Source organism: Leuciscus leuciscus, assembly GCF_965113295.1.
Source record: "Leuciscus leuciscus genome assembly, chromosome: 9".
Taxonomy (NCBI): Eukaryota; Metazoa; Chordata; class Actinopteri; order Cypriniformes; family Leuciscidae; genus Leuciscus; species Leuciscus leuciscus.
Window position 1 is genome coordinate 38557903 of NC_138733.1, and position 17846 is coordinate 38575748.

At 43.7% G+C, this 17846-nt stretch overlaps 2 long non-coding RNA genes across 7 annotated transcripts in view; one reads left to right on the forward strand and one right to left on the reverse strand.

The window, feature by feature from the left end:
* LOC309506790 overlaps positions 1-17846 on the reverse strand; it is a 141919-nt gene that overhangs the window by 82075 nt on the left and 41998 nt on the right. For 5 of the 6 annotated variants that reach the window (XR_014208904.1, XR_014208905.1, XR_014208906.1 and 2 more), the window contains exon 2: positions 14814-15412. This is a non-coding gene — a long non-coding RNA (uncharacterized lncRNA). Of the gene's footprint in view, positions 1-14813; positions 15425-17846 lie in introns of those variants that run through there. The other variant, XR_014208903.1, reaches the window with a different exon arrangement.
* LOC309506817 lies at positions 646-15248 on the forward strand. Its single transcript, XR_014208937.1, has 2 exons — positions 646-696; positions 14478-15248. It is a non-coding gene; the product is annotated as an uncharacterized lncRNA (long non-coding RNA).

Here is a 17846-nt window from a genome sequence, read left to right on the forward strand (position 1 = left end):
GGGGTACTTACACTGCCATCTGGTGGTGTCAGAAATTAAAAACACACTACGGTCAAAATTCAAAATGGCAGAAGGCAATTATTAAAATGCAAATGCAAAAAGTTTGGCAGGAGTATTGGGATATCAATGAGACAGGAAGACACTTTTATAGCATACAAAAACTGGTGGGGAAGGGAGGAGTGGTGGGCGGAAGCAGGAAGGAGGAGGCGGTCATCACCCGCCTTAGATTAGGACCCACGGAGCTTAACAGCACGTTACAAAGAATTGGGAAACATCCTACGGGGCAATGTAGATCATGTGAGCAATCTGAATCTGTACAGCATGTTCTTATGGAATGTAAGGAATATGAGAGAGAGAGAGGAGAGAACTAAAAGTCGCACTGCAAAAGGAAAGTGTTAGTTTCACAGTAGAAAACATGTTGCAAAGATCAGGAAACATTAGGAGGCATGTATATAAATACTTGAGGGAAACAGGGTTAATGTATAGGGTTTAAGGGTGTTTTTTTTTTGTTTTTGTTTTTTTTCTCCTCTGCCATCGAATGTACCACACCCCAGTCCGGTAAGTGGCGGCAATGCACTTATAAGCTGGGTGCCAGCCGCCAACCAAATCCAAAAGAAGAAGAAGAAGAAGAATTCAAAATGGCGGCGAACACAAGGGAAGATGCAAGTGGTAGCTCCATACACAAACGTCGACCAGGTAAGAAGTTCTGTTATATTTCATGGCTTATTCTGATTTAGATATTTATAAAAGCCTTGTATATTTGTCATGACATGCAAATTTAAAAAAAAAAGTGTAAAACTAGCAACTTTGTAGGTCGCTAAACATGATGTACACATACGTGTACTTATGGACTGAACCTCCTCGAAACAGCTAATATGCTAGTAAACATGCACACACATAAAATGGGAAAAAGCAAGCTCTGATGCAGCTAAAAAGCTGTACATGGTCCCAATGAAATGAATAACAATCAAATCACTAAATACATACTTAAATTAGTTGGGTTGAAAATGTTAGTCAAAAAATGTAATATGCAAGTAAAAATGTGCACATGTAAATTAGCTTGCATATTATCCCATTGGAATAAATAAATAAATAATGCAAACCTACATACATAAATTAAATTAATTTGTATTTGATTTGATCATACATACTTAAATTAGTTGGGTTGAAAATGTTAGTAAAAATGTAATATGCAAGTATCACTCCCTCCAGGAAATAAACGACACCATGGTTCTGGTTACTGATGGATTTATTGCTCTTGTCATCTTTTTGTCCGCCATCACATTCACCATCAATGAAATCCACCGTCAAACTACAGTATGACAATGTAAAAAATAATCACGTTCACATTATGAAGAGATACAAATACACTCAGGAAATACAAACATAATACACATACCTCGCTGGCTGCACATAACCAAGAGGGAATGAGTTCACTTGAAAATACCCGGTTCAAAAAACAAAAATGAAAAACATCTTCTTTTCTTCTTCACTCAGAAACACGTGTAACCTTAATCCACACACGGAGAATAATTTTTTGACCAAATATGTGTTTTTTCCTGTTGCACCTTTTTTAAAGTGCCAGAGTGCAACGCAAAATGTACTTTAGTTCCTAGTTAAACTCAACACTCAATATTCATGAATGGATTAAACAAATATAACAAAACATGTTAAATAACAGAAATAATATGTATGGCAGTTATACTCCCACCAAATGACTATTTTGTCATTTCACCTCAGAATTGAAACCTTTTTACACCTAATTTCAACCCTATAGTATGCCTTAAATCTTGCAGCGACAAAATGCTGTATTCATGAAATGGCAACTATAACCTTTATTCTGCCTCAAGCAGTAAAACTGTCTTTTGTACAGGCCTATCAAGGTAGACTGGCTTGGAAATGCGTTTTCCTTGGCTGTCTAAGGTCGAGTCACTAATTAACAGTTTCACCTTTCGGACATTTCCATCAGTGCTCGGATACACCTCTGTTACCCTTGCCAATCTCCATTGGTTACGTGGAGAACTGTCCTCCTGCAGGATGACAATGTCGTTAACCTTCGTATTTCTCTTCTCTTTCTGCCATATTTGTCTTTGCTGAAGATTAAGGAGATATTCCTTCTTCCACCTTGACCAAAATTCGTTTGCCAAAAACTGCACCTGGCGCCATCTCTTGCGCAAGTATAGATCCTGACTCACAAATTCACCTGGAGGTGGGAATACTATGTTAGACTTCATCATAAGAATATGATTGGGCGTGAGAGGTTCAAGGCTTGTTGGGTCATTTAAATGCTCAATTGTCAGAGGTCTGCTATTTATAATAGCCATCACTTCATACAGAAAGGTTCTGAGCGAGGCACTGTCGAGTCGTTTAGCAGACTGGTCAAGGATTGCGGTTAAAACACTTCTGATCGTCCTTATCTGTCTCTCCCATACACCTCCCATGTGGCTTGATGATGGGAAGTTCATTATGAACTCACATCCGTGTTCCTTCAACTGTTCATGATCCAAATTCTTTATTGCATTCATGAACTCTCCTCTTGCACCTACGAAGTTAGTGCCTTGATCACATCTCAACTGTCTTACATGTCCGCGTATCGCGATGAATGCACGCAATGCGTTGATAAAGGCATCTGTAGTGAGGTCATCAAGCATTTCAATATGTATGGCTCTAGAGCACATACAGGTGAAAATAAGACCATATTTCTTTAGTTCCTTTCTTGCGTCCTTCACATAGAACGGTCCAAAGCAATCTATGCCACAATATGTGAAAGGAGGTGTAATTTCCATTCTTTCCTCTGGCAAATCTGCCATTTTTGGATCTTGTGTGTTCCTTCTGTACTTTCTGCATGTTGTGCACTTGTAAATGTGTGAGGCAACTGCACTGCTGCATCCTATGACCCATACTCCATTGGATCGCAATTCGTTGGCAGTTATTCCTCTTCCTTGATGATGCACCTTTTCATGGTAGTGCTTAATAAGCAACGATGATACATGACTCTTATTTGGCACAATGGCAGGATGCTTGACATGTGGATGAAGAACAGATCTTGTCAAACGTCCTCCAACCCTAAGCACACCATGCTCGTCTACAAACGGACTCAGTTTGTGTAGTTTGTTTACTTTGTCTTTGGGTTTTACTTCTTTGCCCTGCTTTATACCTCTGATTTCACTGCTGAATGCTTCCCTCTGAACCAACTTGATTATAAACAGCTCTGCTTCTTTTCGTTCCTCAATACTTGTAGCTCCACTTACTTTATCTTTGATGCCCTTGATCTGCTTAGCATGGCGCTTTAGAAGAGCGATAGCCTTGACAGCTCTTTTCCAGTCAGAGAATTTTGTTAGGCGGTCTAACAATGACCTCTCCTCCCTCACCTTGGTGTTGAGCACCAGGGCCTTTCGAAGTTCCGGATCATCATCATAGACTTCTCCCACCATAGCATCTCCTCTGGGTAGCTCTCTTTCCCATAAAAAGTCTGGACCAGTGAACCAATTTGAAGCAACAAGCTGATCTGCGGAGAGACCTCTCGACGCATGATCCGCAGGATTATCTTCAGACTTTACAAAGTGCCATTGTTCAGGATCTGTAGTGGACTTGATTCTTTGGATTCTGTTCGCTACAAACACATGAAACCGTCTGGCATCATTGTTTATATAGCCGAGGATGACCTTTGAGTCAGTCCAAAAATATTCTTGAAGACCCTCTATTTCCAGCTCATTTCTGAGCATAACACTTGTTCTTGCTGCAACAACTGCAGCCGACAACTCAAGCCGTGGCACTGTGGTTACTTTGGTAGGAGCAACTCGTGCTTTTCCCATGACTAGAGTGCAGTGAACATCTCCCTTGACGTCGACTGCTCTGAGGTACGTACATTGCCCATAACCGATGACGCTTGCATCTGAGAAGTGATGAAGTTCGTACTGCTTGACATCCTTGAAGTTATCTGGGATATAGCACCTCCTGATCCTTACATTAGATAAATTTTGAAGATCTTGTAGCCAGATTTCCCACTGTGCTCTCAGCTCTTGTGGGAGTGGCTCATCCCAAGTTACTTTGTCTCGACACAGTTGTTGTAGGATCTGCTTTCCACGGAGAATAAAAGGCGCTACGAACCCCAATGGATCATAGATAGAAGCTACTGTAGAAAGTACTCCTCTTCTGGTATTTGGGTGTTCCTTGACAGTCACTCTGAACTGGAAGTCATCAGAGGATACACACCATAGAACGCCAAGAGCTCTTTCCATGAGTGGCTCACCCAAAGCCATATCCATGTCTTTGACACTTTCAGCACACTCGTCCTTCGGTATTGATTTCATTACCTCCTTGCTGTTGGAGATACATTTGTGTAGTCTAAGCTTGCCTGTGCTGCAAAGCTCTCTCGCTTCCTTAATCAATTGGATTGCTTCAGCGTCAGATGTTGCGCATACCAGACCATCGTCAACATAAAAATTCCTTTGGATAAACTTAACAGTGCTTGGGTTAAATTTATCCTGACCTTGAGCGGCTAGATGCTTAAGTCCAAAATTGGCACATCCAGGTGAGGAGGCTGCCCCAAATAGGTGGACCTTCATCCGAAAAATTGAGGGTGGAGACTCTAGATCACCGTTCTCCCACCATAAGAACCTTAGATAGTCTTGGTGCTCAGGCCTTACATGGAACTGGTGAAACATTTTTTCAACGTCACACATGATGGCAATCGGGCCTTTGCGAAACCTACAAAGAACTCCCACCAAGGTGTTTGTGAGCTCTGGACCAGTAAGAAGTTGGTCATTCAGTGACGTTTCTTGGAACCTTGCTGAGCAATCAAAAACCACTCGTATCTTCCCAGGCTTTTGGGGGTGGTATACGCCATGGTGGGGAATATACCAGACTGGTTGATTGTCCAGCTCTTCTTCAGGGACCTTTTCTGCGTCGCCACGAGCAATGATGTCTTTCATAAACCCCAAGTAGTCAGTGCAGTATTGCTGGTCTCTCCTGAGCTTTCGTTCCAAGGACATTAGACGTTGAACAGCACATGATTTATTATTTGGTAGATTTGGTCTTTCTTGTTTGAAAGGTAAGGGCATTTCAAAATGACCGTCTTGCTTCTGTCTGATTCCGTCTTTCAGTTTAGCCAAGAAGTGAAGATCTTCTTGAGAGAAGGTTGTCTCTTCTCCACCTCTCTCACTGAAATCAGATTCCAACATCTTAATTATGTCATCTGGAGAGAACATTTCACTGACCTGGGTGTTGCAAATATAGTGGACTTCTCCTTTAAGCTTGACCATTGCATTCACTTCAGGCATGACTTGTTTTACGATGATGCGGTGACTTACTCCAATTGCATCACCGTAGTGTTCACCTGGGTCACCATAACTCACTATGCTCCAACCTAAGTCAGTCTTCTGAGCAAATGGCTGGCTTTCCTCTCCACAAACGACTTCTCGTGGCATTAGAGCTTGTGGGCAATTGTACCCAATCAACAGACCAATTTCACAATCCTTTTGAGGCGCGATGTGGTCAGCAAGATGCTCCAAATGAGGCCATGCCTTTGCTGTCTCAGGCACTGGGATGTGTGTGCGATTAGCAGGGATGAAGTCACGAGTGTAAACTGTCGGCACTGTTAACTTCTTGGAGGAAAATAGGCCCCTTATTTGTAGGCTATTAAGTCTTTTACAGTGAATGATCGTCCCCTTTGACGACATCGTAGACAGTTTTAACTTCACTTGTTCAGTGTTTGTATCAAGAACATCTGCCACTTCATCAAGAATGAATGAAGAGTCACTCTGTGTATCTAACAGAGCATAGACGAGAACTTCCTTGTCTGGATCACTTGGCGTTGACACATAGACAGGTACTATTGCCGACGTCTGTGTACTATTAGTATCTTGCACAACTCTGTTAGAGGTTGTTTCCTTTGTGACGTCTTGTGGTTGAGTTCTTTCCTTAGATTGTTCTTTCTTTAGTTCATGGTCCCCTTTTGAACGTTCTTCGTGCAGGCATGTTGGGTGCCTCTTTGAGCATGAATCGCAGACCATCCGGTTACTGCAGCTCTTAGACTGGTGGCCAGGGCTCAAACAGCCGAAGCACAGTTTTTCACTTTGTATAAATTTTACACGGTCAGCAACTGGCTTCTCTCTTAATTTGTAGCACTTGTGTAAGCTGTGTCCTGTTTTTTTACAAAACACACATGTGACTATTTTCCTTTCGCTGGTGTTTGTTGTGAAGATCTTGGCACCAACAGTTTGGTTCTTGGAGGTCATAATGGTCTGGCTCCTGGTCTTAGCTTTATCAGACTCACTTTGCCGTAATGCATGGAAGGATGTAATGGGGTTGCAAGCGATGCTAGCCTCCATTGATAGGAACGCCACAAAATAACTGAAGTTTGGGAATCTTCCGTGTTCAAGTAAATATTGTGTGGCTGTTCGGTTCCATCCGGAGCTTAACCAGTCAGGTAACTTGGCAGCAAGTTTTTGATTCTCAATTCCATCATTAAGAATGTGGAGACTTTCATTGTTAGCCATAGCGCTTTCGCAACTGCGTAAAAGGTCCACAAATTTCCTCAACTCAGCACTCTCTCTTGAAGCTATTTTTGGCCATGCATGTAGTTTGTCTCGGAAAGCCTTGGCAATTACAAAGGGTTGGCCATATCTTTCATTGAGCAGGTGCCATGCTGCATTGTATGAATCTTCTGAACCAGCCAGAAAATGACCTTCTAAGGCTTCTCTAGCAGCTCCTCCGACATATTTTTGAAGGAAGAAGACTTTCTCTGCAGTTGGAATATTCTTTTTCTCTATAAGTGTCTGAAAGGATGATTTCCAATGATTAAACCTGAGTGGATCTCCACTAAAGATTGAAGGCTCTGGAATGGGTAGCCTGTTTGCTGTCATAGCTTCAGCTAAGACCTTCACCAGCTCTCGCATGTCATTTTGGAGTTCACTTCTAGGAGTCACATCTCTGAGCGGTGGTGGATGCTGATCAGCAGTACTCGCTTGATTTATGATCTGCATATCTGTAGGCAACTCAGCTTTAAAGTTTTGTGGTACAAAGTCTTGGGTTGGATAGAGCTCATTTGCATTGTACACTTGAAGCTTTGCTTTGGCTGCATTAAGCCTTTTCAACTCTTCCAAACGCTCAAGCTCTCTTTTCAAATTTTCAACTGACCTTTTTCTTTCAGCATTCTGTTCATGCTGTCTCTTTAAGAGAGCAGCCTCTTGTCTCTCTCTTTCTATCTTGCGTTCGATTTCTTCCTTTTCTCTTTGAAGACGGCGAGTTGATGCAGCTGCTTCTTGGTCTGCAACTATCAACTTATCCTCAGCTTCAAGTCTCTGCAGTTCTGCTTGGTGGCTTTCTTGCTCATCCATAATCTTCAATACAGCCTGTGTATGCGCATACTCAGCAGCAGCTTCTTGTCTTTTGGATGAGGATACAGCAGAGTGAATGGAATTAGACTTAGAATTACTGCCCTGAAGTGAAACACTGGAGGTTGAAGACGCGAATACAGATGAAGCATCAGGCCAAATAATCTCCTCTTCATTTCCTTGAACCTGAGACTGTGCATTCTGTATTACAATTCTGGTGATGGATGCACATCTGTCCAACTTGCGTCTCATGTCATGAGCTGGGCTGTCAATCTTTCTGTATTCATCACAAACACTGTTCAGCTCAGATTCTTCTCTTTGAATACATTTAATGTGTTCTTGGAGGATATCACTGGGATCTTGTTTGATTACAGATTTTTTAGCCACCTTAGTCAAAACTTTCCAGCGTTCATAAACACTGTCAAAGCGAAGTAACAATCCTTTCACTTTCTCCTTCTGAAATTCCTTTCCCTTTTCTGTTAATGTTCGATCTCTTTCACTTCTACGAGGCTTTACAGACTTCTCTGACACTTGTTCTTTTTCACTTGTTTGTGACATCTTACATTATCTGGGAATTGCCTAGCAGATTTTTTCCTTTTTTTTTTTTTTTTTTTTTTTTTTTTTTTTTTCTGAGGTGAACAATCAAATTAAATTAGGTCAATGTCCTTTAGAATCACCCTTCAATTAAAGCAAAAACATTGTAAAGGCTTGGTCAATTACACTTGACAAACTGCTTATGGCCACATTTAAGTGAACATGCTTAGAAAATAATAAAAACTTCAAAAAACTGAAAGATATCGCACAAAAAAAATCTCCTTTTTCAAATAATCAATTACTTTAGACAATATCAATAAATTCCCCTTATACAATTTAAACCACAGTCATTATTAAGGTTACAAACAGTCCTTTGTAGTGTTCAAACTTATTGTCACCTTTCAGAACACACGCTTAAGTGTCTGACTTATGGACGTCTTAATGAAACACTGATAAACTGCAGGTCCTTAATGTTAAACATGGGCTTATCTGTGTTAAATCCCGTCTTGCCGAGTTGTGACACAGTCCGGGCCGGGCACGAGCAGGTTCGGGAACGTTGACGCAGGTCCGAGTTTGACTATCACTCCCTCCAGGAAATAAACGACACCATGGTTCTGGTTACTGATGGATTTATTGCTCTTGTCATCTTTTTGTCCGCCATCACATTCACCATCAATGAAATCGTCTCGGGTTACGTATGTAACCCTCGTTCCCTGAGTAGGGAACGAGACGCTGCATCGATACTCGATACTTTGGGGAATGCCTTCGGCATGAAGCGTCTGAAGTCAACTATGGAACTATTCCAATCTTGATTGGTGCAACGTCACCCGTGACGTCGCATGTGACGGTGATCCGGAAGCTACAAAAGGGTCACAGGAACCAGGAAATGTTAGCTTCTAATTGGTCAAAGCAAGTCGTTCTCAGGGGCGCGAAAAGTGTGGCCGAGGGATGCAGCGTCTCGTTCCCTACTCAGGGAACGAGGGTTACATACGTAACCCGAGACGTTCCCTTTCGTAAAGGGAACTCCCGCTGCATCGATACTCGATACTTTGGGGAACGAATACCCACGCCGCCACACTGAGAGAAAACGCCCTGGTGTAAAGCATCTGGCACACTCACGGACGATAGAATGAGTAGAGGGCAGATCCAAACTAGCTTGTCATAAGATTTGGTGCAAGAAGGGGAGGTCTGGAGCCGGAGGCTCGACTGACCTCATGGATGGGAGCCCCAGACCGTAGAAAATATTAGATGAGAGGTGAAGGCAAAAGCGCACCTTGTACTTCAAATATAAGTGGTTTTAGATAACCAACTGTACTCTTAATAAAGGGAATAGCTCCTAACCCTTGATGCATAACTAGATGGACTGACTCCTCTCAGCCTAAGGCCTAATGTAGGAACCTCAAAGGCTACGACCTTGACCATCCGACACATGCGATGGAGGATGGAATACCCGAAGAATCTTAACATTGCCTACAGGTACCTCAGTACCGGGCAAAAATAACGTTGAGTGGCTCCCACGCTAGCAAGTAAGAGGGGGCAGCACCACCACTCTTCCAGGGAGTAAGACGAGCAGGAAGCAGACTCAATAGATTCTCCTATATATACTTATATATCTCAAATATATATTCGTATACCTCACCCACAGGACATGATGGGTGCCAGGGATAACCCATCAGCCTGATGCCAATAGGCTGGATGAAAAGGATTCATCCTCCAATCTACAGGAACATGGAGTTTCAGTGGGAACGTCCTTTCGAGAACACCCTTAGAGGCTTGCGGAGGGCACTGAGGCCGCCACAGAGGCCCTAAGCATGAACAGGAGATCCCGTTAGAGAGCGGGATGGAACACCAGTACTGAAGCCAGTGGGCAGTAATAAACTGGGTTCAATGCCCTCCCTAACTTAATTGTTTAGTTCCTAGTAGAGTGGGGTTCTAGTATGGATGTCCTGACCACCTCGGTGGAAAGGGCAACCTAATTATGGGTGGGACCCCCTCAGGGGCCAGACCCATAGTCTCCATTACTCTGGTCGGGGATGAAATAATGTACCATCAGCCTGAGACAGAAGATCTCTCCTAATAGGAATTTTCCATGGAGAACTCTCCAAGAGACTAATAAGGTCCGAAAACCAAATTCGGGCCTGCCAGTACGGAGCTACAAGGAGTAGTCTCACTCCGTACCTCCTGACCCTTTCTAGAACCCCAGGGAGCAGAGCGATCGGGGGAAAAGTGTACAGATGTGACCTCGGCCACATCTGTACCATGGCATCCAAGCCCAAAGGAGCTGGATGTGAGAGAGAGTACCAGAGCGGGCAATGAGAGTTCTCATGATAAGCGAAACAGGTCAACCTCCGCCCGGCCAAACTCTCTCCATATAAACTCAACCACTTCAGGGTGGAGCCGCCATTCCCCGGGCCTCAGCCCCTGCCTCGACAGGATGTCTGCTCCCATATTATCAACCCCAGGAATATAAATAGATCTGATGGAGAGAAATTTGTCCTGGGACCAAAGAAGAATTTGATGCGCCAGTCTACAAAGAGGGCGAGATCTCAATCCTCCCTTGGCAGTTGATATAAGAGACCACCGACATATTGTCTGTCCTAACAAGAACATGATGGCCTCTGAGGTCTACAAGGAAGTGCCTCAGGGCAAAAATACGGCCAACATCTCCAAGCGATTAATATGCAATGTGAGATGATGGTCTTTCCAAGTACCTCGGGTGTAACGGCCCTCCATAACCGTACCCCAGCCCGTTAGGGACGCATCCGTGGTCAGAGTTTTTCTCTCACATGGTGCTCCCAAAACCGGGCCCTGAGACAGGAACCATGGTTTCTTCCATACGACAAGAGAACGAAGGCATCTGCGCGTAACTCTGATCGTACGAAAAGGGTTTCCCAGAGGACAAAAACCCTTGTTCCTGAGCCACCACTGCAAGGCCCTCATATGGAGCAGACCAAAGGGTACTACCGTGGAAGCTGCAGCCATAAGACCCAAAACTCCTTGAAAGTGTTTGACAGTGATAGCCTGGCCTAACCTAATACTCTTCAATGTGTTTAAGATAGTATTTATACGAGCAGGAGACAATTGTGCCCGCATCGTGACTAAGTCCCACTCTACTCCCAGGGACGTAGTCCTCTGAAGAGGAGTTAAGGAACTTTCCTTCACATTGAGTCTCAACCCCACACACCTCAGATGACGCAAAACAACATCTCGATGTTGAATTGCTAGTTCTTTTCGACTGAGCCAAAATGAGCCAGTCATCTATAAGATACGGACCCCCTGAAGTCTCAATGGAGCAAGGGCCGTGTCCATACATTTAGTGAAGGTGCGAGGGGATAAGGCTAGGCCGACTGGAAGAGTCCAGAACTGATGCGCTTTTCCCCCCAAAAGCGGATCTCGGAAACTTCCTGTGATAGGGTTAGAAGGGAAAGAGGAGTTAAGGAGCTTGTGGATCTATCAAGACAGACCAGTCCTCGGAGCTGGTCTGACTGACAGTCGGTAACTTGAATCTGAACCCCCTCGGAGGTTGATCCAGTACCATGAGATCCAAAATAAGGCCTAACTCCCCCCCTCATAGGAACTATGAAGTGCCAGCTGTAGAACCCAGGCTCCCGTAACCATTTTTTCTCTTTTTCTTTTAGGAAGAGCCCACTTTGAGGTTTCCTGTGTTAAGAGGGACTAGACTTCCTGTTCCAAGAACCGACCCTGCTCGGGGCTGGCCGACATGTGAACCACCCTTAGTAGATAATATTTGTATATTAGCTCCACTGTAAGCAGGACCCCCTAGGATATATTTTGAAGACCCCTCGGGGTGTCTAAATATGCCATTATGGGGACCAGTCCCTCGAGACTGGCCTCGGCTATAAATTTCCAAATGGCTTCGGTGACCTGAAGCAGCTAACTGGCAGGAACTAACCGAAATATGCTCTCTACAGACCTCCTGAGAGGCGGCGAACTCGACAGGGCCGCAACGTCATCGGGCAGATACTGCGATTTGTGTTCGCTGGAAGCCGATGTGTCCCGAAGCGCCATCGGCGGCAGGTAGCAAACATCGATTTCCTAAGGGCTGCATAAGGGGGCGAGACTCCTGTACTCGCTCTCCTGGGGGAATGCCCATAAGGGTCTGCGTGTTACGACAAGACCTCTTAGTTGAAGCCATCTTAGCCCGAGAGACAGTCCTCAGACCTGTCTTCGGTATGGAGTGCTTCGTGCGAGAATGTTTCTTCTGGCCCCAAGCCTTATACGGGGGGGGCACGAGAGGAAACCTTCTCAAAATATGAGGAGCTGGCGGCTGTCCCATGAGGCTGCCCCCTGGCAGCAACCCCATGAGACCTGGACTGACAACTGGGGATAGCTGATTGTCGCTCTGCCTCCTGAAGCCTCTCGACAACGGATCTTGCCGCGTCGCCAAAGAGGCCGGAAGGTGAAAGGGGAGCATCGAGAAGGAAAGCCCTGTCTTTCTCCCCGATCCACAAGCGATTAAGCCATAAATGTCTCTCTGAGACGACTAGTGCTGCCATAGAACGGCCAATAGCACGGACCGTCTCTTTAATAATACGGAGAGATAAGTCAGCTACTCTATGAAATTCAGTAATACCATTGAGTGAGACCTCCCAGTTATCATCCACCTGCTTGAGGAGGTCAGCCAGATATGCCTGTAATAACCCCATTGTGTGTGGGCATGCACCGGCTCGACCCACCGCCATATATGCTTTCCCTAACAAATTCGATGTACGAGATTTGGAGGGAAGTATCTGAGCTATCAGGGGTGACGCAATGTCGGGGAGAAAATATTTCGCAAAATATTCCTCAACCCGAGCCATCACCTCATAACCATTTTCATTAGATTCCCTAATGGATGAGTAAATATATACATGGGGGGGAAATAATTGAGATGAAAATGGATTTTTCCATGATCTCGATACCTCAGTATGGAGATCAGTGAAAAAAGGGAAGGCTCTGACACGAAGATTGCGACTGGGTCTGCAGGAAGCGCTCATTCATTTTATTTTTCTTAGTCGCTTCCTGCTTATTATATGGCCATTTAACATTTAATTTAACCACTGCCCAGATTACAACCTCCAGCAACTCCTCACTAACGGGAATATGGGGTGGCGAATCCCCATATCCACGTGATTCAGTGTTGATAAATAATATCTAACTCCTCGGAGCCAGATAAATCAAACGCTGTGTCTTTAACACGGTCGGAAGAAGCCGCAGCGCGGGCTTCCGAACCGTGCGCGAGACCAATGGAGCTGGTTAATAAACACTGAGAAAGGGTCGCAACCGTCTCAGTATTATATGCCAGCCCCACGTGCGAATCCCATGCATACAAGTAGCGCGCTGCCTCAACAGACGCGGGACCTGATGCACTGGAAACGCGAGCCTGATCTATTTGATCGAATCAAACGCTCTGTCTTTAACACGGTCGGAAGAAGCCGCAGCGCGGGCTTCCGAACCGTGCGCGAGACCAGTGGAGCTGGTTAATAAACACTGAGAAAGGGTCGCAACCGTCTCAGTATCATATGCCAGCCCCACGTGCGAATCCTATGCATACAAGCGGCGCGCTGCCTCAACAGACGCGGGACCTGATGCACTGGAAACGCGAGCCTGATCTAATTGATCGAACAAGCTCAAACGGGAGCGGAGCTTTTTCATTGAAAACAGTTTGCACAGACAGCGCCCTCGAGCACCGCCCGTGCATGCTCCACTCCCAGACAAACTACACAAAGCGAGTGTGTGTCACCCTCGCTTAAATAACGTGGGCAAGAGGACGCACACTGCCTGAATAGCTTCTCTTTTATTCACCATAAATAATACTCTTTTCACGGGACAGACAACACCAAATAGAACAGACAAGATGACATAGAGCGCTTGCTGAAGACCAGAAGCTAACATTTCCTGGTTCCTGTGACCCTTTTGTAGCTTCCGGATCACCGTCACATGCGACGTCACGGGTGACGTTGCACCAATCAACATTGGAATAGTTCCATAGTTGACTTCAGACGCTTCATGCCGAAGGCATTCCCCAAAGTATCGAGTATCGATGCAGCGGGAGTTCCCTTTACGAAAGGGAACCACCGTCAAACTACAGTATGACAATGTAAAAAATAATCACGTTCACATTATGAAGAGATACAAATATACTCAGGAAATACAAACATAATACACATACCTCGCTGGCTGCACATAACCAAGAGGGAATGAGTTCACTTGAAAATACCCGGTTCAAAAAACAAAAATGAAAAACATCTTCTTTTCTTCTTCACTCAGAAACACGTGTAACCTTAATCCACACACGGAGAATAATTTTTTGACCAAATATGTGTTTTTTCCTGTTGCACCTTTTTTAAAGTGCCAGAGTGCAACGCAAAATGTACTTTAGTTCCTAGTTAAACTCAACACTCAATATTCATGAATGGATTAAACAAATATAACAAAACATGTTAAATAACAGAAATAATATGTATGGCAGTTATAGCAAGTGAAAATGTGCACATGTAAATTAGCTTGCATATTATCCCATTGGAATAAATAAATAAATAATGCAAACCTACATACATACATTAAATAAATTTGTATTTGATTTTATCATGTTTTTATTTCCAGAGCGTTTTTCTGTGCAAAGAGCATTAGAGCTGCTTGGTTTAATTGATGGGGACAACTCAGATTTGGATGTGTCTGACAACGATGATCCCATCCTGGATGGCAATTACCAACCATCACCACAGGAGGAAAGCAGCAGTGAGGACAGCAGTGATGATGAGGACCCCATTCCTGAGTCCACTGACCACAGCAGAGGACGCAAACATGTAGATAATGGTTAGCCAAGACCTGTAGTTTGCGGAGACTCAGAGGAAGCGTGAGGCCAAGGAGAGGAGGAGGACACTCACTCTCTCACACACACACACACACACACACACACACACACACACACACACACACACACACACACACACACACACACACACACACACACACTCATATGATGTTCTGTTGTTCCTGTAGTTTGCAGAGGCTCAGAGGAAGCGTGAGGCCGAGGAGAGGAGGACACTCTCACACACACACACACACACATACGCACACACACACACTCACTCTCTCACACACACTCACTCACACACACACTCACACACACACACTCACTCTCTCACACACACACACACACACACACACACACACACACACACACACACACACACACACACACACACACACACACACACACACACACTCACACACTCACTCACTCACTCACTCACTCACTCACTCATACACACTCAGATGATGTTCTGTTGTTCCTGTAGTTTGCAAAGGCTCAGAGTAAGCGTGAGGCAGAGGAGAGGAGGACACTCACTCACACACACACACACACACACACACACACACACACACACACACACACACACACACACACACTCACTCACTCACTCACTCACTCACTCACTCACTCACTCACTCATACACACTCAGATGATGTTCTGTTGTTCCTGTAGTTTGCAGAGGCTCAGAGGAAGCGTGAGGCAGAGGAGAGGAGGAGGACACTCACACACACACACCACACACACACACACACACACACACACACACACACACACACACACACACACACACACACACACACACACACTCACTCTCTCTCTCACACACACTCACTCACACACACTCAGATGATGTTCTATTGTTCCTGTAGTTTGCGTATGGCGGCAAATCAATGCCAATAATAAACGAGCGCACAACTGATGCGGGCGCGCGCGGTAAATGACATACGCGAGAGGATAACAGATCTACACGCGAAGAAACGGGAACTCGCGAGCTCATTCAAACCCTGCGCGCGCGCATGACATCATCTCTGCACGCAATACAAGCCCTAGCGTGCGCGCATGATCATTCCCCACGCGCTCGCGCTTGATCTGCTCTCGCCTGCTGCTTTTGCTCGCTCGAACACTTTTATTTTTGGCAGTCGAGGGGCGGGACTTACTGTTTTAATAACCTCAAATGTCATTGGTTACTTTTCCCCTTTTCCAGAAGTCAGTTGCGATTGGACGCCTGTCCAATGACTCGTAATTCACTTGACTTGAGACATGAGACATCACTTCATTTGTTTTATTTATTGTGTGTAATGTGATTTAATGCATTGTTAATATAGAATAGATTCTTACCAGATACTTTATTAACAGAAAGTCTTATTGCATTGTGTCGTTAAAAGATATTTAGGCTACAGACTATGACGCATTTCCATGGTTATTAGCATTGCAAATTGACCAAATCTTTTATAAATTTGTAGGTAATATTAGTGGTTAATTATGTTTTCTATTAAATGCAAAAGGGGTTCTGGCTTCTCAAAGTTAAGATACAGTACACAGAATGAATTAGCTTACAAATGCCTTTTCAGAATTTGCTACAAAATATAGAGGAACAAAATTAAACCCAGCAAATTAGATATTAAAATATGATATAGTGATCTTAACCATCTAACTTTTTGTAAGCTAATAACCTAATAAGAGAAAGTATGAGGCAAGTACAGTACACCGTATAAATGATTACACCCCATCTGAACATAACATATCTTCAAAACAAAAAAAAAAGCCTTAGATAAAGAAAAAAATCTGAATTTGTTTGGGTTTCAGAGGGGTGTAATCATTTATGCTGTGTACTGTATCTTAACTTGAGAAGCCAGAATCCCTTTTACATTTAATAGAAAATATAATAAACCACTCAAAATTGACATAATAGTAATACACAGGATGATAACAAAAGCTTACACAACAACTCTTGAATATTGATAAACAAGTAATGTATCTTTCACCCAAAGCCCTTGTTATATTTGCAACTATTTAATGGACACGTTTTACATTTCTGAGGTTCTCAGAACCAATATAATTTTGGTTGGTTAAACGTAAATAGTGGTGAATGAGAGTATAGTGGTAATGTAGTGGTGATATACAGCAAATACAGGTGAAACTCGAAAAGTTAGAACATCGTGCAAAAGTTCAAAAATAGAAACAAATTCAAAATTAGAATATTGTGAAAAGGTTTTCATAAACTGTAAGCCATAATCATCAAAATTATAACAAATAAAGGCTTGAAATATCTCACTTTGCATGTAACAAGTCTATATATTAGTTTCACCTTGTAGGCTAAGTTGAATTACTGAAATAAATAAACTTTTGCACATGAACTTATTCTAATTTTTCGAGTTTCACCTGTATGACTTTACATTCCCATTTTTCTCCAATTTATTTTAGATATTTTAATGCCAATATCACAAATCACAGTGTTATAAATATAAAATGTAAAAATGTATACAAATTTGGGTCAATTTGCAATGCTAATAACCATGGAAATGCGTCATAGTCTGTAGCCTAAATATCTCTTAACAACACAATGCAATAAGACTTTCTGTTAATAAAGTATCTGGTAAGAATCTATTCTATATTAACAATGCATTAAATCACATTACACACAATAAATAAAACAAATGAAGTGATGTCTCATGTCTCAAGTCAAGTGAATTACGAGTCATTGGACAGGCGTCCAATCGCAACTGACTTCTGGAAAAGGGGAAACGTAACCAATGACATTTGAGGTTATTAAAACAGTAAGTCCCGCCCCTCGACTGCCAAAAATAAAAGTGTTCGAGCGAGCAAAAGCAGCAGGCGAGAGCAGATCAAGCGCGAGCGCGTGGGGAATGATCATGCGCGCACGCGAGGGCTTGTATTGCGTGCAGAGATGATGTCATGCGCGCGCGCAGGGTTTGAATGAGCTCGCGAGTTCCCGTTTCTTCGCGTGTAGATCTGTTATCCTCTCGCGTATGTCATTTACCGCGCGCGCCCGCATCAGTTGTGCGCTCGTTTATTATTGGCATTGATTTGCCGCCATATTTGCGGAGGCTCAGAGGAAGCGTGAGGCCGAGGAGAGGAGGAGGACACTCACTCTCTCTCTCTCTCTCTCTCTCTCACACACACACACACACAC